General features: G+C 37.5%; 1 long non-coding RNA gene across 3 annotated transcripts; it reads right to left on the reverse strand.

The window, feature by feature from the left end:
• Positions 1-359: 359 nt before the first annotated feature.
• On the reverse strand, positions 360-4405 carry LOC112776139 (uncharacterized). Of its 3 annotated transcripts, none has more exons than XR_011876969.1 (8): positions 4041-4405; positions 3600-3686; positions 3102-3187; positions 2854-2891; positions 1370-1602; positions 1051-1176; positions 883-951; positions 360-582 (listed from the first exon to the last, which is right to left on the reverse strand). It is a non-coding gene; the product is annotated as an uncharacterized lncRNA (long non-coding RNA). The 3 variants fall into 3 exon arrangements; XR_011876967.1 differs by having other exon boundaries at positions 1370-1634; XR_011876968.1 differs by having other exon boundaries at positions 1370-1634; positions 3600-3652; positions 3993-4257.
• Between the last annotated feature and the right edge of the window lie 22024 nt (positions 4406-26429).

The following is a 26429-nucleotide window of genomic DNA, read 5'->3' on the forward strand; positions in this document are numbered from 1 at the left end:
CTGTCGTTAAATTACTAATTCCTTTGACCATTTTTCTTTAGATTTCATGACTATTTTAAACCGTCCCTAAGTTATTAGTTCTTATGACAATTTTTAGGTATATTTATAGACTATTTAAACCGTCACAATATTTTTAGTAATGATTTTTCGATTTAAAACCATCACTAAATTATTAATTCTTATTACAGTTTTTTCCTATATTTAGTGACGGTTTTAAACTGTCATAATCTCTCCAACATCAATGCTTTCTTTTATTAATTATTAAAAAATTATTACTATTATAAATAATAATTTATGTGTCTACCAACAAAATAATAAATAGCATTATATTTCAACAAATTTAAACTCAATCTCACAAGTTTTACAAAAATAGAAACAATATATTTCAAAATTGAATTCTACAAATTTTACATAGTCATAATCCATAAAATATAAATTCAAAAAATCCCAACTTAATCCAAACATATAAAGCTAACAATTGTACTTGTAACTTAATCCTCAACTTTTCTCCGCAACTTCGCTTCACCTTCAACCTCAATAGTATCCAGCTTCAACAATTACTTCACAAGCAACTCTTGTCCTCTGCAAATGAGAGAATGCAATGATTAGAATGCATTCACAAATAAAAGGACTTGCAATGGAACATGAAATATAGGAAATTAAAAATATCCAAAGAAAGATTACCACCAAGAATGCACACTTGAATTTGTTTGAAATACATGGCATAACCCCAAGCTCATAAAAATTTACAATTAAATGAACTTATAAGGTTTTCATGTTTGGGATTTGGGATAAAGGTGTGGGGATGGAACCATTAACTGATTTAGTATGAAGGGGGGAATATACAGTAATTTTTGGTTTGGAGAAACAGGGAAAACATACCACTGCTATTGATGACATGGAGAGAAATGAGCCAATGAAAACACCTTCAGACAATTTGGCTCCAAATATCTGCAAATCAAGTGGACAATGATGTTTAGAACCCGTCTCTACTCAACCATAAATGCTTAATTCTATTGAAGACCATAACATATACACTCAGCATCATACCTTGGAATACAGGCTCTACTTGAGTAGGTTGCAGAAGCAGAGAGATCAGAAGAAGTGCTCCTCAAGTGGAATAAAGAATCCGGATTTGAATCCGAAAGATCCCGGAAGCTATAGTATTAAGTAACTCTATGAACAAGCAACAAAATGTAGTTTCAATTGACGGCTTCAGATGTCCAAATAATGGATTAGTGCAACTTCATGAATCTGATTTCACTTTGTCAGAGCTTAATAAAACAGAACAAAGAAGAGCACTAGCTACTAATAACATCATTCCTGATCCAAACATGACAAAGGTTTCACAGATAGGCCTTAATCAAACCTTTTCACCTCTCAATTCAGAAGGAAACATTGAAGTATTTGATTGCACCATACCAACACAGTATACTTGGAATCAAGTTCCCAAAAGGAAACTCCAAGATGATCCTAAATCACAATCAATTGCTTCAATGGTATCCAGTCCCTCTGATGCAAGCTCAATAGCTTCTTTTGCAGTTGACAACATTATTCTGGTTCAGTCCAAAAGCCTTATGGTGAATGATCAATCTTCAGTCACTTCAAATCCGGGTTGAAAACACAAGAATAAACTATGAAAATAATCCAAGAGCAAGAAGTAGTAGTTATAAGCAAAAGATTAAAATATTTGAGGGCTTCATCAACAACTAAACTATGCTTGGGTATGTATACAGTGTAAGAGTTGTAACAGTGAGAAATAATAAGAGTTATTATATCTGCTCTATTATTGATATTTTACACAGAAAAATTAACCAGCCTGGAACCACTAGCAACAATCAAGCACAAGCATAGTACATTTCTTGAACTAGGTTTTAGATTACTATTGTTCATTGCCTCAAATTAATGTCCAAAAGGTGTAAGCCATTCAATATCAGTGAAATACAAAGCATGCTCTAAATTTGCAGGAAGAAATTTCTAAATAATTAATATTTTCATACAAATAGAATGGCCCTAAACACAGACTCCACGGTGCCAGAATCACCCATCATATACAGTGGTAAGTGCATCAATAAGAAGAAAATGCAAAATAGTAATTATTCCAATAGGTTAAATTTTTCTACAAAAAATTGGAAAGTAGTAATTATTTATGACTAAAACAGAACACAATTAAAAATGTCTTAAAGGTGAATCCGTAATGATTGGAGAACACAAATTTGAACATTGATCGAACCTGGCCTGTGGCATATATCTCAAAAATCAGATATACAAAATACATGAGCCATAGCACCACGTAATGAACAAAGCCTTATCGATGGGATTGGATTCGAATGCCTTAATTAAATATGCAGTAAAGATAATGTCCATCAAAACTCCTAATTAAATAATAACAATTAATTAGGCATACTAGAACTAGACATTAACCAAATTAAATAGTTTCAACTTATAGGCATACTAGAACTAGACATTGACCAAATTATACCAATTAACCAATGCAGAACCACTTGAACTAAGCTAACATTAGTTTAAAAACAAGTTCCAACCTTTAAGGAGAACAAAGAAGACCCAGTTACAAAAATAGATTTTTTTAAAAAGTACCTGGTGTCACTCAACACTAAAAACTATTTATAACTCAATTCTAAAACTCATTAGATTAATAAAAGGAGGGGAAAAAGACTATTTATCATTTTAATTTGTAACATGACGTGCGAACTAATAATTATCATGAATTATATTGTCATTGACTCACTGATATGAAACCTTAGTCTAAAATTAGAAGAAAAATAAGTCATACTCATTTAATATGTAAGTGGAATCAAAATATAAGGAATATAAAGAATAATTAGTTTTTACCCCTAAGCTTGCTGAACTATGCACCTGACGTGAGCCATCTACAAAATAGAGACTGATGTCACAAATTGATGACCGGGACAGTCATAACTCATAGCACATAATCAAGCAGAGTTTGAAAAGTTTAAACGAAAAATAAACTTGACTTAATTAGCTAATGTATAAAACCCAAGTTTTAGAAAAAATACTTGTCCAAATTGTGCCTTCGGAATTAGATAGTAAAGCTCATTCAGAAGGGTTTAGAGAAATACCTGTCCACATTTTAGGGTACCAGCACAACTCATTCAAGTTTTCCACAGCCAACCTGTTTGTTAATTTAGTTGAAGCATTTGCCAACCTGTTTGTTAATTTAGTTGAAGCATTTCATTGAGCAGGTTATGTGCTAGGAAAATAAAAATGAATTCTAAAGCAAATAAAATTTAAAGCTTTCAACAAAACAATCTACCACATAATAAGATATAAAGCATGAGCTCTCATATTAAGAATCAATGAAAAATTGAAAATCACAAGCAACATTAAAAGTACCAAATTATATCAAATCAAAATCAAAATGTAAAAATGGAATCCTTTTCTGGAAATGGTTTTCACTCACATGAACATTTATTCATTGAGTAGAACAATACCATTTGGATTTTTTGTTCTGTTTCTTCTTTTTTTTTTAATTTCTTGTTGGATAATCACTTGCATATCACTTTCCATAATTATAAAGCTATAGATATAGGGCAATCGTAACAGTTTTCAAATCATACCTCGTGATTAACCACCAGTGAACAATAAGTTCAGCAAATTAGCTTTTCCATCTCTGTTGTAGCAATTTGCATAATTCAAGAAGGTCACTAACCCGTTCATGATATCATCAAGGCACAAAAAATCAAAGAAATCAAAAGAAGAAATAAGAAATACAGCATTCAAAGAAATCTAGTTGAAGCATTTTATCGAACATGTTGAGTGCGGAAAAATAAATAAGAGAATTCAAATAAAAATAGCAAATATGAACATGAGGATATAATCATTACGATAAATTACAACAAAATAGAGTACTAAGAACCAACAATTGCAACAATTTCAGCACAACAAACATTAAGCAACAACAAAAAAATTGCAGGGTAAAAATTATAATAGAAGAACAATTGAATACTCACTATCAAAGTCAAGTATTGAGGTTGGAAGAGAAGAAAAAGTCACCGTACGGAGAATTAGGGTTCGCACTCGGAAAAGAGAGGAAAAGAAAGGACAACGCAGGGACGGCGAACGCGAACCGCGACAATGAACAGCGAATGCGAACCGCGATGGTGAATGGTGAGACGATGAACGACGAACTGAAGCATGGTGAAGCTTGCTGTGTTACTTTCCCTATTCTTCACCTCTTCTCATCTCATCGGAAACCACAGTGAAATAGTGAAATCCAGTTTTGAAAAAATTAGAAAGTTAAAAAAAATAGTGAAAGATATAGACAGAGTACTGACGCTTTTAAAATTAAGTGTATAAGTGTCACAATGTTAATTAATAAAGACCCTTAAAACAACTGTCACAAATTAAGTGTAGCTATCTGTTCAATTTGGTGTAGTGATCCTATTGATACATAATAATAGAATATTCTTTAAAAATTTATTTGCCTCATTTTTTAATCTTTAGTATAAATTTTATTTTTATATTTAAAAATTTATTTATCTTAATTGTCTATTATTTTCAAATGAAAAAAAATGAATAAAAAATATAGCTATTAAAATCGACGACACTGTTGTCACTTTTTTAATTTAAAATAGACAAAAGAAAACAAAAATAGACGATGACTTTGTCGATACTTTAATAATTAAATCGACGGCTGATTTGTCAATTTTAATAAATTAAATATCGACAGATATCTTGTCGATTTTATATAATATTATTGACAGTCAGGCTGTTGATTTTATTAAATATGTAAATATCTTAAATTCATATTATCGACACATTAGTTGTCGATTTTATTAAAAATTTATCGACGGCCTAGCAAGCCGTCGATTTTATTAGATTTTTAAAAAATCGACTCGTATAAAAGGGATAACTTTTGCCGTCGATTTTTAATATTATCGATGGCTTTTTTGTCGATTTGGCTATCGATTTTAATGATGTTTCTTGTAGTGATAAGATAAAAAAAATTAACAAGATTTAACTAAAATTAACAAAGTTTTCAAACATAATTTCAACAAGGTCAGCACAATAATTAATATGTTTTAACAAAGATGAACAAAGTTTTCAATCCAATTTTAACAAGTTCATCACAATTATTAACAACAGAAACAAAAAAAAAAAAAAAAAAACACTGAATGAGCACTATCCACTCTTCACTTGCTTTGTTTTTGAGGAGTATGATCCTTCCGTAATAACCTCTTTTCTTTTCCAACTGCTTCAAAATAATCTCCAGTTCATCCTGTAATAAGTTATATTCATTAGAGATTATCAAGTAACATTTATTTTGTATGCAAAAATAGTCTTAAGCATATCTTACACTTTGAACATGGAAGGCTTCATTGCAAAAATTCAAGTTGGGGCTCACAACGAATGAGAGACAACAAGAAGTGAAAAAAATGTAGTGTTAAAAAACCAAATAAAATTCTAGCTGTAGGTTAAGCGTAAGTTAAAAACTTGTAATATGAACTAGCTCTATAGCAAGTACCAATACATAGCAACAAATAATTAAGGTACTAGCTATGATTGTATAAACCTTAACAAATTGTGCAGATATTCGGATAGCAAATCCATACAAGAATTATAATGCACCAAGTTATATGTCTTAAATTGAGCAATGAATCAGTAATATAGACGGTGCTATTTATCAATAAAAAACAAAATTTAACAATAATAAAAAAAGAAAGAATGATGAGCATTAAATCAATAACACAGACAATGCAATTTTTCTAACAGAGTTAACAATTTAAAATGAGAAAATTCTACTTCCCTCTCTTGTGAGATGCTAAAATAATATTTCCCTCTCTTCTATTTATAAAATGTACATTCTCCTCCCTTATAACTTTTTAAAAACTTCCTCTTTAATCCATTTTAATTTTTTTGTGTTAACTCATTTTAACTTTATCCATTTTTCAAGGAAAAATAAATTACTTTTTAACAAAAATACCCTTTAACAAAAATTTTATTTTTTGTCATTAATTTTACTTACTAAAATATCCTTTAATAAATTATTTTTTTATTGATTAAATTGTATTTTTACCAAAATATTTTTAAAAAATTTAATAATTAAATTATTTTTTCTAAGATACCCTTCAATAATTTTTTTAATTATTAATTATAATTTTACCAAAATGTTTGTTAACAACTTTTTTATATTTTACTATTAATTTTTCGATATCAATATATTATTTTAATATTAAAAAATTTTAGTAAGATTATTTTTCAATATCAATATATATTAATTGTTATACATATTAACAATGGTAAGACTTTTTATTTAATGTTAAAATAATATATATTGATATCGAAAAATTAATAGTAAAATATAAAAAATTATTAACAAAAATTTTGGTAAAATTATAATTTAATAATTAAAAAATTATTGAAGGGTATCTTAGAAAAAAATAATTTAATTATTAAATTTTTTAAAAAATATTTTAATAAAAATATAATTTAATAAATAAGAAATAATTTATTAAATGATATTTTGGTAAGTAAAATTTAATGATAAAAAAATAAAATTTTTGCTAAAGGATATTTTTGTAAAAAATAATTTTTTTTTTTGAAAAATAGATAAAGTTAACATTAGTTAACACAAAAAATTTAAAATAGATTAAAGAGGAGGTTTTTTAAAAATTATAAAGAAGGAGAATGTACATTTTATAAATAAAAGAAAGGAAAGTGTCATTTTAACATCTCACAAGAGAGGAGAGTGGAATTTTCTCATTTAAAATTTATTATCAAATACAAACAGGGAGTAAAGCCCATCAACTAAAGCCAAGCACTAAACACTGACTGATCATTCGAGAAAAATATCAAAGGAACATTTAAAATACATCAACAACACAATTACACCAAATGAAAGAAACTTCAATCACAGCTTAAACCAAAACTCACAATCTTCTCAAATTGAAGCAATAAACAACTTAAAAAGGAAAGCAGCAAAAAATAATTTTTAATAAAAGATTCAGATAAGTAATTTTAACCTGAAATAAAATCAAATCCAAGAACAAAAAAAAAAAAAAAAAAGTCTAAAACAGTAAGTAACGCATGAAATTAAATGGTGCCAGAACAAGGCTAAAAATTTTTGATATGGAAGCAAAATGAGTAATATACTTTAACATGGTAATTTTTGGTATTTTTTAAAATTGTGGGAGTACACAAATTGGACCCTTCGATTTGTGTTTAAAAAGTTGAAAAAAATTCAGAGTACACAAATCGGAGGGTTCAATTTGTGTTAAAAAAATTGAAAAAACTAAGAGTACACAACTCGGACCATGTGAGTTCTTTGGTGATGAAATTTTGCTTCACAAATTGCATGATCCGATTTGCAGCTGATGGAATTTGAAATATGAAACGTGGAATTTGGACTCTCCGTTTTTCTTGTTCTGGGTAATTATTGTTTAATAATAAATTATTGTAACGGTTATAAAATCGTTTTTTAAAATAGTAAAAGAATAAATTACTATTTGTATCCATGAAAGATACAAACACTGACAAATATATCCATATAAGAATAAAACGACAATTGTACCACGAAAGATAGCTTCCGTGTGCCAAAAATACCCTAACGGACTAATTGTGTAACCAACGTCCAGGTACTCTTGGCATACGGAAGCTATCTTCTGTGGTTATAATTGTCGTTTTATTCTTATATGGTACATTTGTCAGTATCTATATGTTTTATGGGTACAAATGATAATTTATTCAATAATAAAAAAAACTATAAAATAATATAACATTAAATTTTAACAGCAATATTGTAAAATATTATTGTCTAAAATTATTTAAAAAAATAATAATTTTAAGATGTTGCAAATTTAATGTTATTAAAGTCCATATTTATTGCAGTGGAAGTAGAACGTTTTTTTTTTTCTCTTTCCTTTCAATTTTATAAGTGACTATGTCAAAATATTATTTTGCCCTGTATGATTTCATGGTTTTTGGTCATTTAAGTTACTTTCATATATATATATATATATATATATATATATATATATATATATATATATATATATATATATATATATATATATATATAATATTCTAATGGTTACATTAAATGGTTGAAAGATCAAAAAATCTCGTCTTGGAAAGTTCAAGAGTGGGAATAGTAAAAAAAAATCTCGGATACATTACAAAGAGAATCGAATCTTTGTATTTTCCTTTGATATTTCATTTCTATTTTCTGCATATCCTTTGCTTTCTATATACTAATTTATGCCCGTACTTATTGAGATATCAATACGCAATCTGTTGAAAAGTATTTCACCCTTCTTCTAATATAAATAGATTAATTTTAAATATGTTCTTAGTTCATATAATAAATATAATTATATAAGTTACTTTAATTTTGGATAAAGTACATAATTTTTTAGCCATTAATATTTGAACTAAATTATAATTATTTTTTTAACATGTGAAATTTTTTTTATTTCAAATATTTTATTTCATGTCATTTTCGTTATATATTAAATTAAAATTAAAACATATTTTTTCAAGAGTACTATATATTTGGCTGATTTTTTTGGTTATGGAGAGGGTGTAGGTGTTTTGCAGGATTATGGAAGATGGGGTTCTACACCGTTATGTGGGACAGCTTTTTTATCAGAGTTGGTGTGGAAAAATTGGACCTTCCGAGTTCTTTGTTTCCAAAAATTTATATGCAAATCGTCTGTTTTGCTTGGAGGAGATGAAACTCACATCATGGAAATCGGACCTGCGATTTCTCATGGAACAAATCAGATGGTCCGTTTTGTTCGTTGGGGAAGTAGGTTCTAGTAGTCGCATGGTCCGAGTTGTGTGTATATATATATAGTTGTGAAGTTTCCGAACCATAGATAGCCGACCAGATCCAAGTTTGTTCATCTTCTTCGACTTCTCTTCTTCTTTCTCAGGGTGTGGGGTCTGTATTGTTGGGTTAGAAAAAAATAGTTGCTGGTAAAGTTTTTGTTTTTGTTTTAGTGAGTGATAGGAATGGATGATACAGTCATTTTGAAAGTGTATTATTCTTTGATGTACTCTATCTTTGTTTTATATTAATTTATTTTATTTTTTATTTTTACTTTGTAAAATTTGTAATTGTAATTATTATATACTATGTTTATTATCAAAATTTTGTATAATATAAACTATGATCCTATAAAAAATGACAAAATAAATAAAAAATTAATTATAAGTGTTCATACCCTGGCCCAATGATAAGGCCCAGGTCCAGATGAAAGGCCCAGTCCGAAGGATTGAGCCTCGCGCTACACCGACCTTCTCTCTATGAAGTCGGTTCTTACCACGACTTGCCTTAAAGAAGTCGGGAACAAGGATTAGCTGGCAGATAAGCACTCATTCAAATGAGTAACTGCCCCTAAAATCTCTCTACCCACTTCCAGGAGCCATATCTCAACTTCCCTAAGATAAAGGGACGGTTATCCACCTTAAATGGCGGAACTACTCCAACTGTGGTTATGGGTTCACCACTATAAATACACTGACACTTTTCAGGTATCACTCAGACCTAATACTCGCTAGACCTGTTTTGCTCCCTTTGCTGACTTTGGTATCGGAGTGTCTTTGCAGGTACCACCCCCCATTTTCTCATATCGAAGTCGGATGGGGGCCTTGGATCATCAATCCGCTTGGATACTTCCTCATTCAGACGATTGGGCCAGCCAAACTGATCCAACCCAATAATCTCCGGTTACCCATCGTAACATTGGCACCGTTGCCGGGGACCTGAGAGATCAGCCAGTAATGGCGGATGTATCCCCTGAAGATGGTCATGTGGCGTCGAATTCCAAACAAGAGAACCTGGATACCGGAAACAATGACGCAGACCTAACCCTCCACCAGGAAACCAACGACCAACACAGGGAAGGAACCTCCGGATTTAAAAATCCGAAGACAAATTCCTCAGAGGGGCGCGAATCAGAAAAGGATGGACCACCCCACGCAACTGAACTAATGGGGCTAGTCCATGTCCACCAATGTCGCTTGGAACAGCTGGAACAGGAACGGGAGCGACAAAGAGAGATAGAAAAGCACCTAAGAGAGGAGATGGATTGACGAAAAGAGTTAGAGAAAAAACTCTTAAAGTTAGAATCCTCCCTCAAAGGTCAGAACTCCCGTGACGATCAAGAAGAGTTGCCCCCAGGAGGGGAGGACCCTTTTAGTGAGGACATAATGAGGGCAAAAGTTCCAAGAAACTTTAAAAGCCCCGATATGGACCTCTATGACGGAACCACAGATCCGAAGCATCACTTAAGCAACTTTAAAAGTCGGATGTATCTGGCTGATGCTTCTGACGCAACGCGCTGCAAAGCTTTCCCGACCACCTTATCGAAAGCAGCGATGAAGTGGTTCGATAGCCTCCCTTCAAGGTCGGTCACCAACTTCGAAGACCTCTCAAGGAAGTTTCTAATGAGGTTCTCCATTCAGAAAGATAAAGTAAAGCATGCACCGAGCCTCCTGGGAATAAAGCAGGAGGTCGGAGAACCTCTACGAGATTATATGGAAAGGTTCAACAAGGCATGCTTAGAGATTCAAGACCTGCCCACCGAGGCAGTTATCATGGGGCTGGTCAATGGACTTAGAGAGGGTCCCTTCTCACAGTCCATATCAAAAAGACACCCCACCTCCTTAAGTGATATACAGGAACGAGCTGAAAAATACATCAACATGGAGGAAAATGCCAGACTGAGAGAGTCAAGTTGGTGACCTGGGCACCTTCCCTCGATAAAAGAGAGGGAGAGGGAGCCCAAGAAGAAAGAAGATCTCGGTCTCGACAGACCCAGGAAATATCACTCTTATACTCCTCTAAAGGTTTTCATAGTGGACGTATACAGAGAGATTTGCAATACTGAAAGGCTGCCACCTCCCAGGCCCATTAAAAATAAAAAAGAGGGGAGTCGCAGCGACTACTGCGAGTATCATAAAATATATGGTCACTCAACAAACGATTGTTACGACCTTAAAAATGTGATAGAAAAGTTGGCCAGAGAAGGCCGACTTGACAGATATCTCATAGAAAGGTCGGACAATAATGGGAAGAGAAAGCGAGATGACACAGATAGAAGAGAGCCACCACCGCAGACTCCAGAGAGACATATACATATGATCTCAGGCGGATGCGGGAGGGGGACTCACCAAGTCCGCTCGCAAAAGACACCTCAAGCGAGTCTACCAAGTCGGAAACGAATCATCCGACCTCCCTACCATCTCATTTACAAAGGAAGATGGGCAAGGAGTAGTCCCTGGACACGACGATCCAGTGGTGATAACCATGATCCTAGCCAATGCCCATCTCCACAGAACCCTAGTAGATCAAGGAAGTTCGGCAGACATCCTTTTCAAGCCTGCGTTTGACAAACTAGGGTTGGATGAAAAGGAGTTAAGAGCCTACCCCGACACCTTGTACGGGCTAGGCGACACGCCAATAAAACCACTGGGATTTCTACCCCTCCACACTACCTTCGGAAAGGGGGAAAAATCCAAAACTCTGAGCATAGACTTTATAGTCATCGATGTAGGGTCAGCATATAATGCCCTAATCGGCAGAGCTACCCTAAATCGACTCGGAGCGGTGGTGTCTACCCCCCATCTCTGCATGAAATTTCCGACACCTGCGAGAATAGCAACGGTGCGGGGAGACCAGAAGTTGGCGAGAAAATGCTACAATGAAAGCCTAAACCTGAGGGGAAAGGCAAAAAGGTTCACACCATAAAGCTCGGTGGTGCAAGGGCCAAAGAAGAGCTACGACCACAGCCAGAAGGAAAAACTGAGGAAATACAGGTCGGCCAAGAGGAAGGGAGGAATACCAACATAGGAGCCAACCTGGGGGAAACCCTAAAGCAAGGGTTGACTAAGCTCCTAAGAGACAATTCTGACCTCTTTGCCTGGAAAGCTTCTGACATGCCTGGGATAGACTCCGAGCTCATGTCCCACAAGCTCTCGGTATATCCGGGGTCGCGACCTGTACAACAGAGGAGGCGCAAGCTCGGCCCGGAACGAGCTCTAGCGGTGGAAGAGCAAGTACAGGCACTCCTAGAAGCCGGCTTCATCAGAGAAGTCAAATATCCAACATGGCTAGCAAATGTAGTGCTAGTCAAGAAGCAAAATGGTAAATGGAGAATGTGTGTCGACTACACTGACTTAAATAAGGCATGTCCCAAGGACCTTTATCCACTCCCAAGTATTGATACCCTAGTAGACTCTAGCTCGAGATATCGGTACTTGTCGTTCATGGATGCCTACTCGGGATATAACCAAATCCCGATGTATAAGTCGGACCAGGAGAAAACATCATTCATCACGCCCAGAGCCAATTTTTGCTACGTGGTCATGCCATTTGGATTAAAAAATGCAGGGGCCACATATCAAAGGCTGATGAATAAGGTGTTAGCTTCTCACATGGGGACCTTAATGGAAGTCTACGTCGACGACATGCTAGTAAAAACCAGGGAAGAAGTCGACCTTTTGTCAGACCTCTCGCAAGTCTTCGACACCCTAAGGTTACATGGGATGAGGCTAAATCACGCAAAGTGTACCTTCGCGGTAGAGGCTGGAAAATTCCTAAGTTTTATGCTAACAAAGAGAGGGATTGAAGCAAATCCCGATAAGTGTAAAGCTATCCTGGAAATGAAGAGCCCAACTTGCTTAAGAGAGGTTCAACAATTAAATGGCCGACTTGCAGCCCTCTCCAGGTTCTTGGCAGGATCAGCACTCAAATCCCTTCCACTGTTTTCTTTATTAAGAAAGGGACGCCAGTTCGAATGGACTCCAGAATGCGAAGGAGCGTTCCAGGAGTTCAAAAAGTTCTTGAGCCAACCACCAATCCTAACCCGACCTCTAGTCGGGGAAGATCTCGTCCTATATTTGTCCGTATCAGACAAAGCTGTCGCATCAGCCCTGATAAAGGAGGACGAGGTCGGACAACATCCAGTTTATTTCATCAGTAAAGTTCTCCAGGGTCCCGAGCTAAGGTATCACAAACTAGAGAAGATTGCCTACTCCTTGGTAATAGCTTCACGAAGGCTACGGCCCTACTTCCAAGCATATACAATAAGAGTCCGAACGAACCAACCCATGAAGCAAATCCTTCAGAAGACGGATGTTGCAGGGAGAATGGTTCAATGGGCAATAGAGCTCTCCGAGTTCGACTTGAAGTATGAAACCTGGACAGCAATCAAAGCCCAATGCCTCACCGACTTCATAGCAGAGTACGCAGGAGACCAAGAGGAAAAGCCAACTACATGGGAACTCTATGTAGATGGATCCTCAAACAAGGCAGCAAGCGGCGCAGGCATAATACTGGTGGATGAAAGGGGAACTCAAATAGAGGTATTGATGACAAGTCATCTTAGCCTATTTTCACTAGCCTTTTTCTTATGTTTTCATTTGAATTATGCACTTTCTTGAGCCATAAGCAAGCCAATTGGGTAGATTTTCATGCTTCCTTTGATTGAATCAACCATAGATGAATTAATGCAATTTCATGAGGTTTTATGCTATAATTGTCACATATTATAAAAGAATGAATATCTCATGATTTTGAGCATAGCTTTGATGTGTTTGGTTGATTAATGATAGGTGAAGAAAGCTTGGAGAAAGGTTGAAGCAAAGAGGAATGGCTAGGAGGAAGAGAGGACAAAAAGTTTGAGCAAAAGTTTGCCTCAAACTTTAGCTCAAACTTTTGGAATAAGTGAAAATGAACCAGGGAGCAAAAAGCTAGACCAAAAGTTTGCCTCAAACTTTTGTGCAAACTTTTGGGCAAAAAGCTTGAGCAAAAGTTTGCCTCAAACTTTTTGGCAAACTTTTGGCATCACAAATCAACACCCTGGAGAGCAAAATTTTGCGCCAACGTTTACCTCAAACTTTTTGGCAAACGTTGGCGACATGAACAACACACCCTGGAGAGCAAAAGTTTGCGCCAACGTTTGCCTCAAACGTTTTGGCAAACGTTGGCGCCATGAGTGTGCAAGGGGGAGCCAACGTTTGAGCAAAAGTTTGACCCCAAACTTTGGCTCAAACGTTGGTAGCAGCAAGGATGGGGTGGCTGATATGAAAAGTTTGAGTAAAAGTTTGCCTCAAACTTTTACTCAAGCTTACATGATTCCAAACCCGGTTCACTTCGGTTCTTCTCCAAACTCCAAGAGTAATCAACCAAGGCCTCTATCAACCCAATTCCATCAAGAGCAAAGGCCCAATTGAAGGCTTGAAGACCATTTGAAGAAAGTGTATAAATAGCATAGGATTTAAGTTTTTAGGGGAGCTTTCCTTTTAGTTTTCATAAGAGCTTTTCTTTTTGGTTTTGATTAGTACACTTAGTAGAGAGCTCACTTTACATTTCTTGGCATTGTTGTTTTAATTCAAGAGAATTTGGGAGGAGAATTGATCTCTCTTCTTCCTTGTTCTTGCCCAGCACTCTTTACTTTCCTTGTCTTGGATCTTGGGTGGGAGAATTGAAGAAATTCTGTTTCAATCTCATCCTGAGATCTCTCTGTTTCATTTTACTGCATAATTGAATTTCCATTTGGTTAATTGCTTCTGTCTTCTACTTTCTCTGCAATTTACAATTCTTCGTTTCCTTTGCAATTGTTCTTGTTGGATCTAGGAAGGCATTGAGATCTAGACTTGGTTTTCTAGTTTCTTGGGTCCTGAGATCCGGATTTCCCATTTCCCATTCTCTGTTTACTACTTTTCAAGCTCATTTACATTTCTGTTTTTAGATCCGGTTCAATCCAAGCCATCTTTTACTTTTCTGCTTGTTGCAATTTTACTTTTCCTTGTTTAATTTCTGCAAATCCAATTCCTAATTCCCTTTACAATTCAAGCCATTTACATTTCTTGCACTTTAAGATTTTGCAATTTACATTTCTTGCGTTCTAAGTTTCTGCCATTTAATTTCTTGTTCTTTAAGATTCAGCACTTTAAATTTCAGTTCTCTTTAATTTCATGCAATTTACCCATTCCCTTTACTTTCTATGCAATTTAAATTCTGCAAATCACAAATCTCTCAACCAAATCTTGATTCGCTTGACTAAATCAACCACTAAAATAAAATTTCTCAATCCTTCAATCCCTGTGGGATCGACCTCACTCCCGTGAGTTATTATTACTTGATGCGACCCGGTGCACTTGCCGGTGAGTTTTGTGTCAGATCGTTTTCTGCTACATCAAGTTTTTGGCGCCGTTGCCGGGGATTGAAATTGATTGACAATGATTAAGTGAAGTGGAGATCTAGATCTAGCATTTTTATTTTCCGTTTCTCTAACTTTGGACTAACCCACTAACTGTTTGAATTTTTGCTTAAGCTAACTCAAACTTCATTCTAGCAATAGATTGAAGTGTCACTGGTTTTTGTATGTTTCTTGTGTTTTGCTTGTATGTCAGATACAAGAAGAGAGATCCTTACCTTTCACGAAACTGACGAAAGAATCCTCCGAAGGCTAAGAAGAGAAGCAAGAGAAAAAAATGTTGCTGGAGAGGAAGAATCAGATGAAGAATATCATGAATTGGAGGAACACTCAACAAATCCAACAAATCCACCAGTGAGAATGGCCAACAACAATGGTCAACCCCAGAGGAGAGTCTTGGCTTCATATACACTTGCTAATCCAAGGCATTGTGGGAGTAGCATCCTTACCCCAAATGTCGATGCAAATAACTTTGAATTGAAGCCCCAACTCATCACCTTGGTGCAGAACAACTGTTCCTATGGAGGAGGCCCCTTGGAAGATCCAAACCAGTACCTATCCACCTTCCTGAGGATATGCAACACAGTGAAGACCAATGGTGTGCATCCTGACAGTTACAAATTGCTGTTATTTCCATTTTCTCTCAAAGACAAAGCCACTCAATGGTTAGAATCCTTCCCAAGAGACAGCATCAACAACTGGGATGATCTAGTAACCAAGTTCCTTGCCAAGTTTTACCCACCTCAAAGAGTTATTAGATTGAAGACTGAAGTACAAACATTCACACAAATGGATGCTGAACCCTTGTATGAGGCATGGGAACGATACAAAGCTCTAATCAGGAAGTGCCCTCCTGAGATGTTTAATGAATGGGATAAACTCCAAAATTTCTATGAAGGACTGACAATAAAAGCTCAAGAGGCACTTGACTATTCAGCAGGAGGCTCAATGTAACTCATGAAGACAGTTAAAGAGGCCCAAAACCTCATTGATATGGTGGCAAATAATCAATATTTCTTTGCTCATCAGAGACAACGCCAGCCATCACAAAGGAAAGGAGTGTTAGAAATGGAAGGGGTTGACACCCTCCTAGCTCAAAACAAGATAATGCAGGAGCAGATTCAATAACAATTTGAGCAGATGGCTAAAAAGATTGATAGCTTGCAAGTTGCAGCAGTGAATACAAGCCAACCATCAACCACATGGGGGCAAAATAAAGAAAACCAAGAAGATCAGCAGCAGGAACAACCTCAATATGTGCACAACCAAGGTTCAGGCCAAAATGAGGTTTATGGTGACACCTACAATCCATCCTGGAAGAACCATCCAAATCTCAGATGGGGAGATAACCACACTCAAAACCAACAACCATGGCAAAGGAATTCAAACCAAAACAACTCAAGAAGCAACCAGAACAACAACCAGCAAAACATAACCCACAATCCATATAGAAAACCCCAAAATGACCACCCAAATCCCAGCTATTATCCACCCAATAATTCAGTCACTAACCAAAACAACCATCATCCACCTTCCACATCCATATTTCACCCACAAAACAACCCCACAAATAGTTCAAACAACTTCCAGCAACAACCATCTCACTTTACACAACCACAACTAAATCCAGACTCCCAAAGAATCTCTAATCTAGAGATAATGGTGGAGAAACTCATAAAAAATCAAGAGATGGCAAGACAAGATCAGGAAGTAGCACGGAAGGATCAAGCCATAACAAGTAAAAATCTTGAGAGGCATATGGAACAAATGGCTAAACGAATTGTAGAGATGGATGAGAACCAATCAAATGTATCCCCTAGTGCCACTCAAGACCATTCAAGGGACAAAGAAAAAGCTACAAAGTGGGAGGAGTGCAAAGCAATTATAGTGGAAAGTGAGAAGAAGGCCATCAATCAGGAAGAACACAACAGAGAAGTTCCACAAAAAGAGACAGAAGAGAGAAGTGAAGAAGATCAAGAAATCAAGAATGCAAAAAGCTCAAAGAGAGATAAGGACATCCTTGAAACACAACTACAAGAGAAGAAGGAAGGGGTGAAGCCACATATCCCCAAACTTCCATACCCTCAGAGGTTCAAAAAAGAGAATGAGGATAAGCAATACTCAAAGTTCTTGGACATATTCAAGACCCTCAGCATCAATATTCCTTTCTTAGAAGCACTTGAACAGATGCCAGTGTATGCCAAATTTATGAAGGAAGTGCTGACAAAGAAAAAGTCCTTAAAAGAAGGACAAATTGTTGAGATGACAATGGAATGTAGTGCTATTCTCCAAAGAGAGTTACCAAAGAAGAAAGATGATCCTGGGAGTTTTTATATACCTTGCACCATAGGAGACATAACAATTGAAAAGTCATTCTGTGACCTTGGTGCAAGCATAAACTTGATGCCTTTGTCTCTAATGAGGAAGCTTCGAATTTGTGAGCTGAAATCCACACGAATACTCCTTCAAATGGCTGATAAATCCATCTAGCAAGTAGTTGGAGTTGTAGAGAATGTACTGGTAAAAGTGGGAAAATTCCTTCTCCCAGCTGATTTTGTCATTTTGGATATGGAGGAGGACCCTAACACCCCCATCATTCTAGGGAGGCCTTTTCTTGCTACGGGTAGAGCACTGATAGATGTTGAAAAAGGGGAATTGTTGCTGAGAGTGCATGATGAGCACCTAGCATTCCATGTTTTTAAAATCCCATATGAGCCCACTCAAGAAGAAGAGTGTACGGAGGATAAGGCCAGAGATCAAAGTTTGAAGGAGGTAGTCAATGAGTTAGCTTCAAGACTTCCAAATCCATGCTTGAAAGAAGTAGAGATGGTGCAACAGACCAAAGAAATCAAGGAGGAACTAGATCCAAAACCTCCATATGAGAAATTCAACATCTCAGATAAGGAACCACCAAAGCAGGGAGTATCTTTTGAGAAAGAAAAGAAGAAGAGGCCAAGAGGGTGGAGAAACAAGAAGATCCCTACTGAAGGCTTTTCACCAGGGGATAAAGTAGTGTTAAACACCCAACCAATGAAGGTGTCCCCACAATCATCTGAATACTACACTGTGAACCGGGTCCTTTCACTTGAACACCTAGAGATCATCAAAAAGGAGACCGGAAGGAAGTTCACAGTAAGAGGAGAAAAGCTGAGGCACTATGCTTTTCAGCCTCCATGATCAAAGAAAGAGATGTCAAGCTAGTGACAATAAAGAAGCGCTTGTTGGGAGGCAACCCAACCTGAGGTAGTTTTCTTTTCATAGCTGTTTCAATAAAAAGGTTGAGTAGGTTTGTCTGTATTGCAAGGATCTAAGTTTGGTGTTGCACACCAAAACAATTTAAGGGAGAATGAAGGATTCTAAGTTTGGTGTTCCACCAAAATCTCATTTAAAAGCATACTCTCACCTCTTGCATAATGATAGCTCCAAGCAATCAGACAAATTATTCAACCAGTTAATTGCTTCTTAGTTTGGTTCCATAACCTTTAGCAAGGCCAAAAGAATTTATAAATGTACAACCTGTTGCATTAGAGACAGTGGCAAGGAAGTAAGTTTGGTGTTCCCACACCAAATTGAATCCAAAAAGCCACACTCAATTCATGCATACTAACCAGTCACCTAAGGGCTTGAGAAGCAAGCAACTTTTGAGAATTGTGCAGGGAACGAACCACCATTTGAAGACATTATGCATCATGACTCAAAAGGGGCACAACAGAAGGAAGAACAAAAGAACTGCAAACCAATAGGTTGTATCTACACTTAACTCTTGCTGTTGAAAAATGCTTTGACTTGTGTCTTGCTAAAGTGTTCATCTAGTACAAGTAGAATCACTCTTAAAATAAGTAAGCTAGTCTAAGTGTGTGCTTGTGTGTTTACTTTCACTTAACAAAAAGCATGCTTTGTCCCCTGCATTTTTAATTCAATAAAAGAAATGTTTGAATGTGAAGTGAGATAGTTCTCTGTTAGATAGAAGTACAATAAAAGTAAGTGGTGGTATGAATGTGTGATTGCATAATAGCTCACTTTTAATGAATAAGAGAACTAGGATGTCTCCTCTTAAGTAGAAAGTGGCCTACTGTCTATGAATCTCAATCAAATAAAAATCCTTGGTTAAAAAGAAAAACAAAAAAAAGAGAAAAGAAAAAGCCAAAAATGGCAACAGAACAAAAGAAAAACAAAAAGAAACAAAGCTAGACACCAATAGCTTGAACCTTAGAATATATGCCTGTGGTGTCTTTGTACTAGGATCTGCTTGGACTATTAAGCTCTTTGGAGTGCATCAACACTCGGTGACTTGGGTTAACTAACCTGGGATCATCAGCTGAAAGTCCACTATCAAGAGCAACCTAACTACAAGGCATTTAGTAGCCCAAAGAGGTGCTAGGCATCAATGTTTTAAGAAGGAATGTGAGCCAAGTGTCTATAGTGAATAATGTGTCAAGTATAAAGAAATCAATGAACTTGTTACACATGACACTCAAATAAAGCTTATGAACAAAATAATAGCCAAGGATAAAGAAATAATGAGAGGTTATAGCAGTGTGTTGCTTGATGCTTGAAGAAGACTTTCTAGGCCTAAGAGTCAATAAGAAGTGAGTGTTTACATATCCACATAAAACCCCATGAACTACCAATAATACTCTGCTAGCATGAACATCATCTTCCATTTCATTCTTTCTTCTCAATAATTCATTTCTTGCTTGGGGACAAGCAAGCTTTAAGTTTGGTGTTGTGATGACAAGTCATCTTAGCCTATTTTCACTAGCCTTTTTCTTATGTTTTCATTTGAATTATGCACTTTCTTGAGCCATAAGCAAGCCAATTGGGTAGATTTTCATGCTTCCTTTGATTGAATCAACCATAGATGAATTAATGCAATTTCATGAGGTTTTACGCTATAATTGTCACATATTATGAAAGAATGAATATCTCATGATTTTGAGCATAGCTTTGATGTGTTTGGTTGATTAATGATAGGTGAAGAAAGCTTGGAGAAAGGTTGAAGCAAAGAGGAATGGCTAGGAGGAAGAGAGGACAAAAAGTTTGAGCAAAAGTTTGCCTCAAACTTTAGCTCAAACTTTTGGAATAAGTGAAAATGAACCAGGGAGCAAAAAGCTGGACCAAAAGTTTGCCTCAAACTTTTGTGCAAACTTTTGGGCAAAAAGCTTGAGCAAAAGTTTGCCTCAAACTTTTTGGCAAACTTTTGGCATCACAAATCAACACCCTGGAGAGCAAAAGTTTGCGCCAACGTTTGCCTCAAACTTTTTGGCAAACGTTGGCGACATGAACAACACACCCTGGAGAGCAAAAGTTTGCGCCAACGTTTGCCTCAAACTTTTTGGCAAACGTTGGCGCCATTAGTGTGCAAGGGGGAGCCAACGTTTGAGCAAAAGTTTGACCCCAAACTTTGGCTCAAACGTTGGTAGCAGCAAGGATGGGGTGGCTGATATGAAAAGTTTGAGTAAAAGTTTGCCTCAAACTTTTACTCAAGCTTACATGATTCCAAACCCGGTTCACTTCGGTTCTTCTCCAAACTCCAAGAGCAATCAACCAAGGCCTCTATCAACCCAATTCCATCAAGAGCAAAGGCCAATTGAAGGCTTGAAGACCATTTGAAGAAAGTGTATAAATAGCATAGGATTTAAGTTTTTAGGGGAGCTTTCCTTTTAGTTTTCATAAGAGCTTTTCTTTTCGGTTTTGATTAGTACACTTAGTAGAGAGCTCACTTTACATTTCTTGGCATTGTTGTTTTAATTCAAGAGAATTTGGGAGGAGAATTGATCTCTCTTCTTCCTTGTTCTTGCCCAGCACTCTTTACTTTCCTTGTCTTGGATCTTGGGTGGGAGAATTGAAGAAATTCTGTTTCAATCTCATCCTGAGATCTCTCTGTTTCATTTTACTGCATAATTGAATTTCCATTTGGTTAATTGCTTCTGTCTTCTACTTTCTCTGCAATTTACAATTCTTCGTTTCCTTTGCAATTGTTCTTGTTGGATCTAGGAAGGCATTGAGATCTAGACTTGGTTTTCTAGTTTCTTGGGTCCTGAGATCTGGATTTCCCATTTCCCATTCTCTGTTTACTACTTTTCAAGCTCATTTACATTTCTGTTTTTAGATCCGGTTCAATCCAAGCCATCTTTTACTTTTCTGCTTGTTGCAATTTTACTTTTCCTTGTTTATTTTCTGCAAATCCAATTCCCAATTCCCTTTACAATTCAAGCCATTTACATTTTTTGCACTTTAAGATACTGCAATTTACATTTCTTGCGTTCTAAGTTTCTGCCATTTAATTTCTTGTTCTTTAAGATTCAACACTTTAAATTTCAGTTCTCTTTAATTTCATGCAATTTACCCATTCCCTTTACTTTCTATGCAATTTAAATTCTGCAAATCACAAATCTCTCAACCAAATCTTGATTCGCTTGACTAAATCAACCACTAAACTAAAATTGCTCAATCCTTCAATCCCTGTGGGATCGACCTCACTCCCGTGAGTTATTATTACTTGATGCGACCTGGTGCACTTGCCGGTGAGTTTTGTGTCGGATCGTTTTCCGCTACATTAGGTATCCCTCAAATTTGAATTCCCAGCTTCAAATAATCAGGCAGAATATGAAGCCCTGATTGCAGGATTGAAACTGGCAGAAGAGGTCGGGGCAACGAAAGTGATGATATACAGTGACTCTCAAGTGGTGACCTCCCAGATAAATGGAGAGTATCAGGCCAAAGATCCAAACATGAAGAGATACCTGGAAAAAACTCTGGAGTACCTCGGGCACTTTGCTGAAACTGAGGTTAAGCATATAACTCGGGATCTCAATAGCAGAGCAGACGCCCTCTCCAAGTTAGCAAGTACTAAGCCAGGAGGGAATAATAGAAGCCTGATCCAGAAAACTCTCCAAGAGCCCTCTATAGAGAAAGCAGAGGGCAAACAAGATGTCCTTGGGTATCCGGGCTAAACCTCGGATGGATGAATCCTTTGGTCGAATACCTAAAATTCGACATCCTCCCCAAGGAGGAAAAAGAGGCTAAGAAAGTCCGGAGGGAAGCACAATATTACACTATGGTGAAAAATATCCTTTATAAAAGAGGAATATCAATGCCATTGTTGAGGTGCGTACCGACCTCAAGGACCACTGAAGTGCTAGAGGAGGTCCACAACGGGATCTGCGAAAACCATCTCGGAGCCAGGTCGCTAGCCAGAAAAGTAATTCGAGCTGGATTCTACTGGCCGACCTTGCAGAAAGATGCCACAGAATTTGTGAAAAAATGCCAACCTTGCCAAATGCATGCAAATTTCCACGTGGCTCCCCCCGAGGAGTTCATTAGTATAACTTCTCCATGGCCTTTCGCAAAATGGGGAATGGATTTGTTAGGTCCTTTTCCCCAGGCGCCAGGACAAGTCAAATACTTGATCGTGGGAATAGATTATTTCACAAAGTGGATAGAAGCAGAACCATTGGCCACCATCACAGCCCAAAGAAGTAGGAGGTTTCTCTACAAAAATATCATCACAAGGTATGGAATACCTTATTCCATTACTACAGACAACGGAACACAGTTCACTGACTCTACCTTCAGAAGCCTAGTAGCCAGTATGAAAATCAAACACCAGTTCACCTCGGTGGAACATCCACAAGCCAATGGACAAGCCGAGGCAGCCAACAAAGTCATACTGGCAGGGCTAAAGAAAAGATTACAAGAAGCAAAGGGAGCCTGGACAGAAGAGCTCCCACAAGTGCTATGGGCTTATCGGACGATGCCACAATCTGCCACTGGGGAAACACCCTTCCGACTTGTCTATGGCGTAGAAGCTATGATACCAGTGGAAATCAATGAGCTAAGCCCAAGGGTGATCCTCCATGATGAAATCGGGAACATACAGGGGCACAAAGAGGAGCTCGAGTTGCTCCCGAAATCCGAGAACAAGCCCAGATAAGAGAAGCAGCATTGAAACAAAGGATGACTACCAGATATAACAAAAAAGTCATTCGAAGGAGTTTCACCCCAAACGACTTGATCTTGATCAGAAACGACATTGGAGTCAACAAATCGGGGGAAGGAAAGCTCGCTGCCAATTGGAAAGGACCCTACAAAGTTAGCGAAGTCTTAGGAAAAGGCTATTATAAGGTGATCGACCTAAGCGGCACCGAGTTACCAAGATCGTGGCATGCTTGTAATATGAAAAGGTACTATAGTTAAAAGCGAACTCTACTCACTGATGTACTCTTTTCCCAACTTCACTATTTTTTCCCAAAAATCAAAGGATTTTTTCTGAAGAAGGGTTTTTAATGAGGCATCATAGTAGAGGCTAAGGGGGAATAGACTATTAAAAACCCTTAGTAGCAGTAAAGTGCCTTCCCAAATAAATAAAGATCTTTTACAATATCTCTTATAAATTCCTTTTCGTTTATTTTCTTTCTACGAAACGTGCCGACTTAAGCTCGACAAAGCGTGAAAATCCCATGAACTGACCTAGATGGTCGTCAGGATAAAAGAATGAGGTACAAGTCGGTGTAAAGAGGTTATAAAGTTGATGGTAAGAGACTCGGAAACATACCGACTCATAAGTCGGGGTGAAAAGCCGAGTAGAAAGGAAAACGCATCGCAAAAATAAACTAAGTCATAAAAACTCAATAAGTCACAAAGTTGAGTATAAGGAATAGTGAAAAAGAGATCGAAAAACCTATCAAAAAGCAAAAAGACTGTCCTAAAAGCGAAAAGCTCAAGAGGACAGACAAGCCAAAGAAAAAAGGTTTTCAAAAAGGTCGAAGAAATTCCCTAAAGTATCAAAAACAGAAAAGCATGCACACAAAAGGTGACTTAAACCCTTATCCAAAAAAGGGTATTTATAAATATTTTGTTTACGGCCTCAAAAGGCCAAGAGAAATGTCAACCAAATCACCACAATAAACATAAAAGAGTTTAAAAAAGAGGGGGCCCACAGGCCGGGCCCCCATATAGCCAACAAATTTTTTAGAGATTATCACCACCAGAGCCAGGAAGAGTAGTCGGATCACCACCAGAGCCAGGAAGAGTAGTCAGAGCGCCATCAGTACCAGGGAGAGAAGTATCCATAGGAGACGGAGAGGAGGTCCCATAAGGCCTTGAGGAACTCGGAGCATCCTTTGAACGAGGAGGGGACTCAATTATCCTCTGGCCCAAGTCTTCAGATCGGAATCGGTGACAGGCTTAGGGGAGGGAGGAGGATAAACTATGGCACCATCAATGACAATCTTGTCAGGATCCAAAGGAGTGAGATCAAGGTCGGGAGCAAGGACTCTGACCTGCTCCTTAAAAATCCTCCAGGCCTCCTCGGCTCCCTCAGCAATAGAGTCCTCCAACTCGGCATAAGCAGTCCGAGAATTCAACAAGTCCTTCCTCACCGCCACAAGGTCCTCGAACAAACTCGAATAACTCTCATGGGCCTTCTTCCTCAAGCCCTCCTCCATATTGCATTGGGCTTGTAACTTGCTCTCCTTCTCCCGAAGGACATCCCTCTCCTCCTTCAACTCAGCGACCTCCTTCTTCAACTCCTTCTCATGTTTCTGATATATGAGAAGCCTTTCCTCCAACTCTTCAACCCTTGAAGTTGAACACAGAGAGCTAAGAGGAGTCTTCTCAAAAATATCAAGAAACTTGGTGCACACCGCCGCCGCCCTGACATTCTCCTGAGCGAGAATAGTGAGGTGGTTCCGGATAGAAACCTCATCCATACCTATATGATTATGGGGATAGATGTATTTCCGGATAAATGCAGGAGCATCCACCTTAGCCTCACCTTCAAAAGAAGAGCTAGACTCTAAAGTCTTGTGCTTCTTCTTCTCTGGCTCAGGAGAAGATCGGGGAGGAGGGGGCGGCTAAGAAGAAGCCGAGGAGGAAATGATGATGGGTTGAGAAGGAGTCCCCAAACTTCGGGAAGAAGGGGGAGGAGGAGGAGGAAGAGGAGGACCAGCTACCCTGGCGCCGCCGGTCCTGGCACGGGACCTCGCCTTGGCCTCCTGGACTCTCTGGTAAGACTCACTGGAGTTCTTCTTCGCCATCTCTGTAACAAACAATTAGTAGCCAAAAAGTCAGACAAGTCGGTAAAAACATATCGCAAGTCGGAAACAAAGCAGGAAAATAAAAGCTACCTAGTTGTGCCTGGACAAAGGTCGGCGACCCCTAGAGAAATTTTTTGGTATCCAGATATGGGGCCCTCCCCCACACTTCTCGGAGGAACCCCACAATGGCTGCCTCCACTTCATCCAGATCATCCAAACTATATTTCTCACAGGGGGAGGCCTCCAACCAGTATAGAGGAAAGCGAGGAGAAGAATTCTCATCCAGGAAAAAGGGGTGGTGACCCTCTACACCTTGAACTTTGAAAAAATAATTTTTGAAGTCCTGAAAGGATTCATCAAAAAGGGTGAAAACTCTCCGACCTTGTATAGCTCGGAAAGACACCCATTGTTGCTTGTTATTTTGCCCACTGAAGGGCTTGGTCATGTGGAAAAGATAAAAGAAAATCCGCAAGGAAGTCGAAAAGACTAAAGCATGGCCGATAAACTGGTAGATTTTCAGAAAGCCCCAAGAGTTGGGGTGAAGCTGGGTAGGAGCAACTCGGCAGTGACGTAAGATGGCAACCTCAAAATCAGAAAAAGGGAGAAAAACGCCCAGACGGGTGATCATACTCTCATACATGTAAAAGAAATGAGGGGCTACTTCAGAAGCCCTCCCGAAACAAACCCGGTCTTCCGGACCCGGGACCACCAATTCATACTTCGGCTCATCCTCCTCAGAAGTACAAATTCGGTGATGAGTGCGAAGGTTGGTGATAAATTCGGTATCGGCCAAAGGTTCCTCTCTTAAGACCGTGACATCGACCCATTGAGCAAGAACTTCTACAGAAGACATTCTTTCCTAAGGTATGATGAAAACCTACAAAGGAAAAAGGGGAAAGAATCAAAAACGAGAGTTCTTAAGGGGGCATGAAATTAAACAGAAACCTACGATGTCACCTTCCCTCCCTCTAAATAATAAAAAGCATGCAAACAGAAGCACTTAGTAAAAGATAAGGGGAGAAAGAACCAACCTTTGCCTGGAAAAAGGTAGAGGAAAATGAAAGCCTTCAAGCAAAAATGCTTCACGAACGGATGAGAAGAAAATTTGGAAAGTCGCAGAAACGAAACAACGAAAGAGAGGGAAAGTATTTATAGATACGTTAGGGGCATAATGGTAAAAACG

Source organism: Arachis hypogaea, chromosome 19 (assembly GCF_003086295.3).
Source record: "Arachis hypogaea cultivar Tifrunner chromosome 19, arahy.Tifrunner.gnm2.J5K5, whole genome shotgun sequence".
In the NCBI taxonomy this organism is placed as follows: domain Eukaryota; kingdom Viridiplantae; phylum Streptophyta; class Magnoliopsida; order Fabales; family Fabaceae; genus Arachis; species Arachis hypogaea.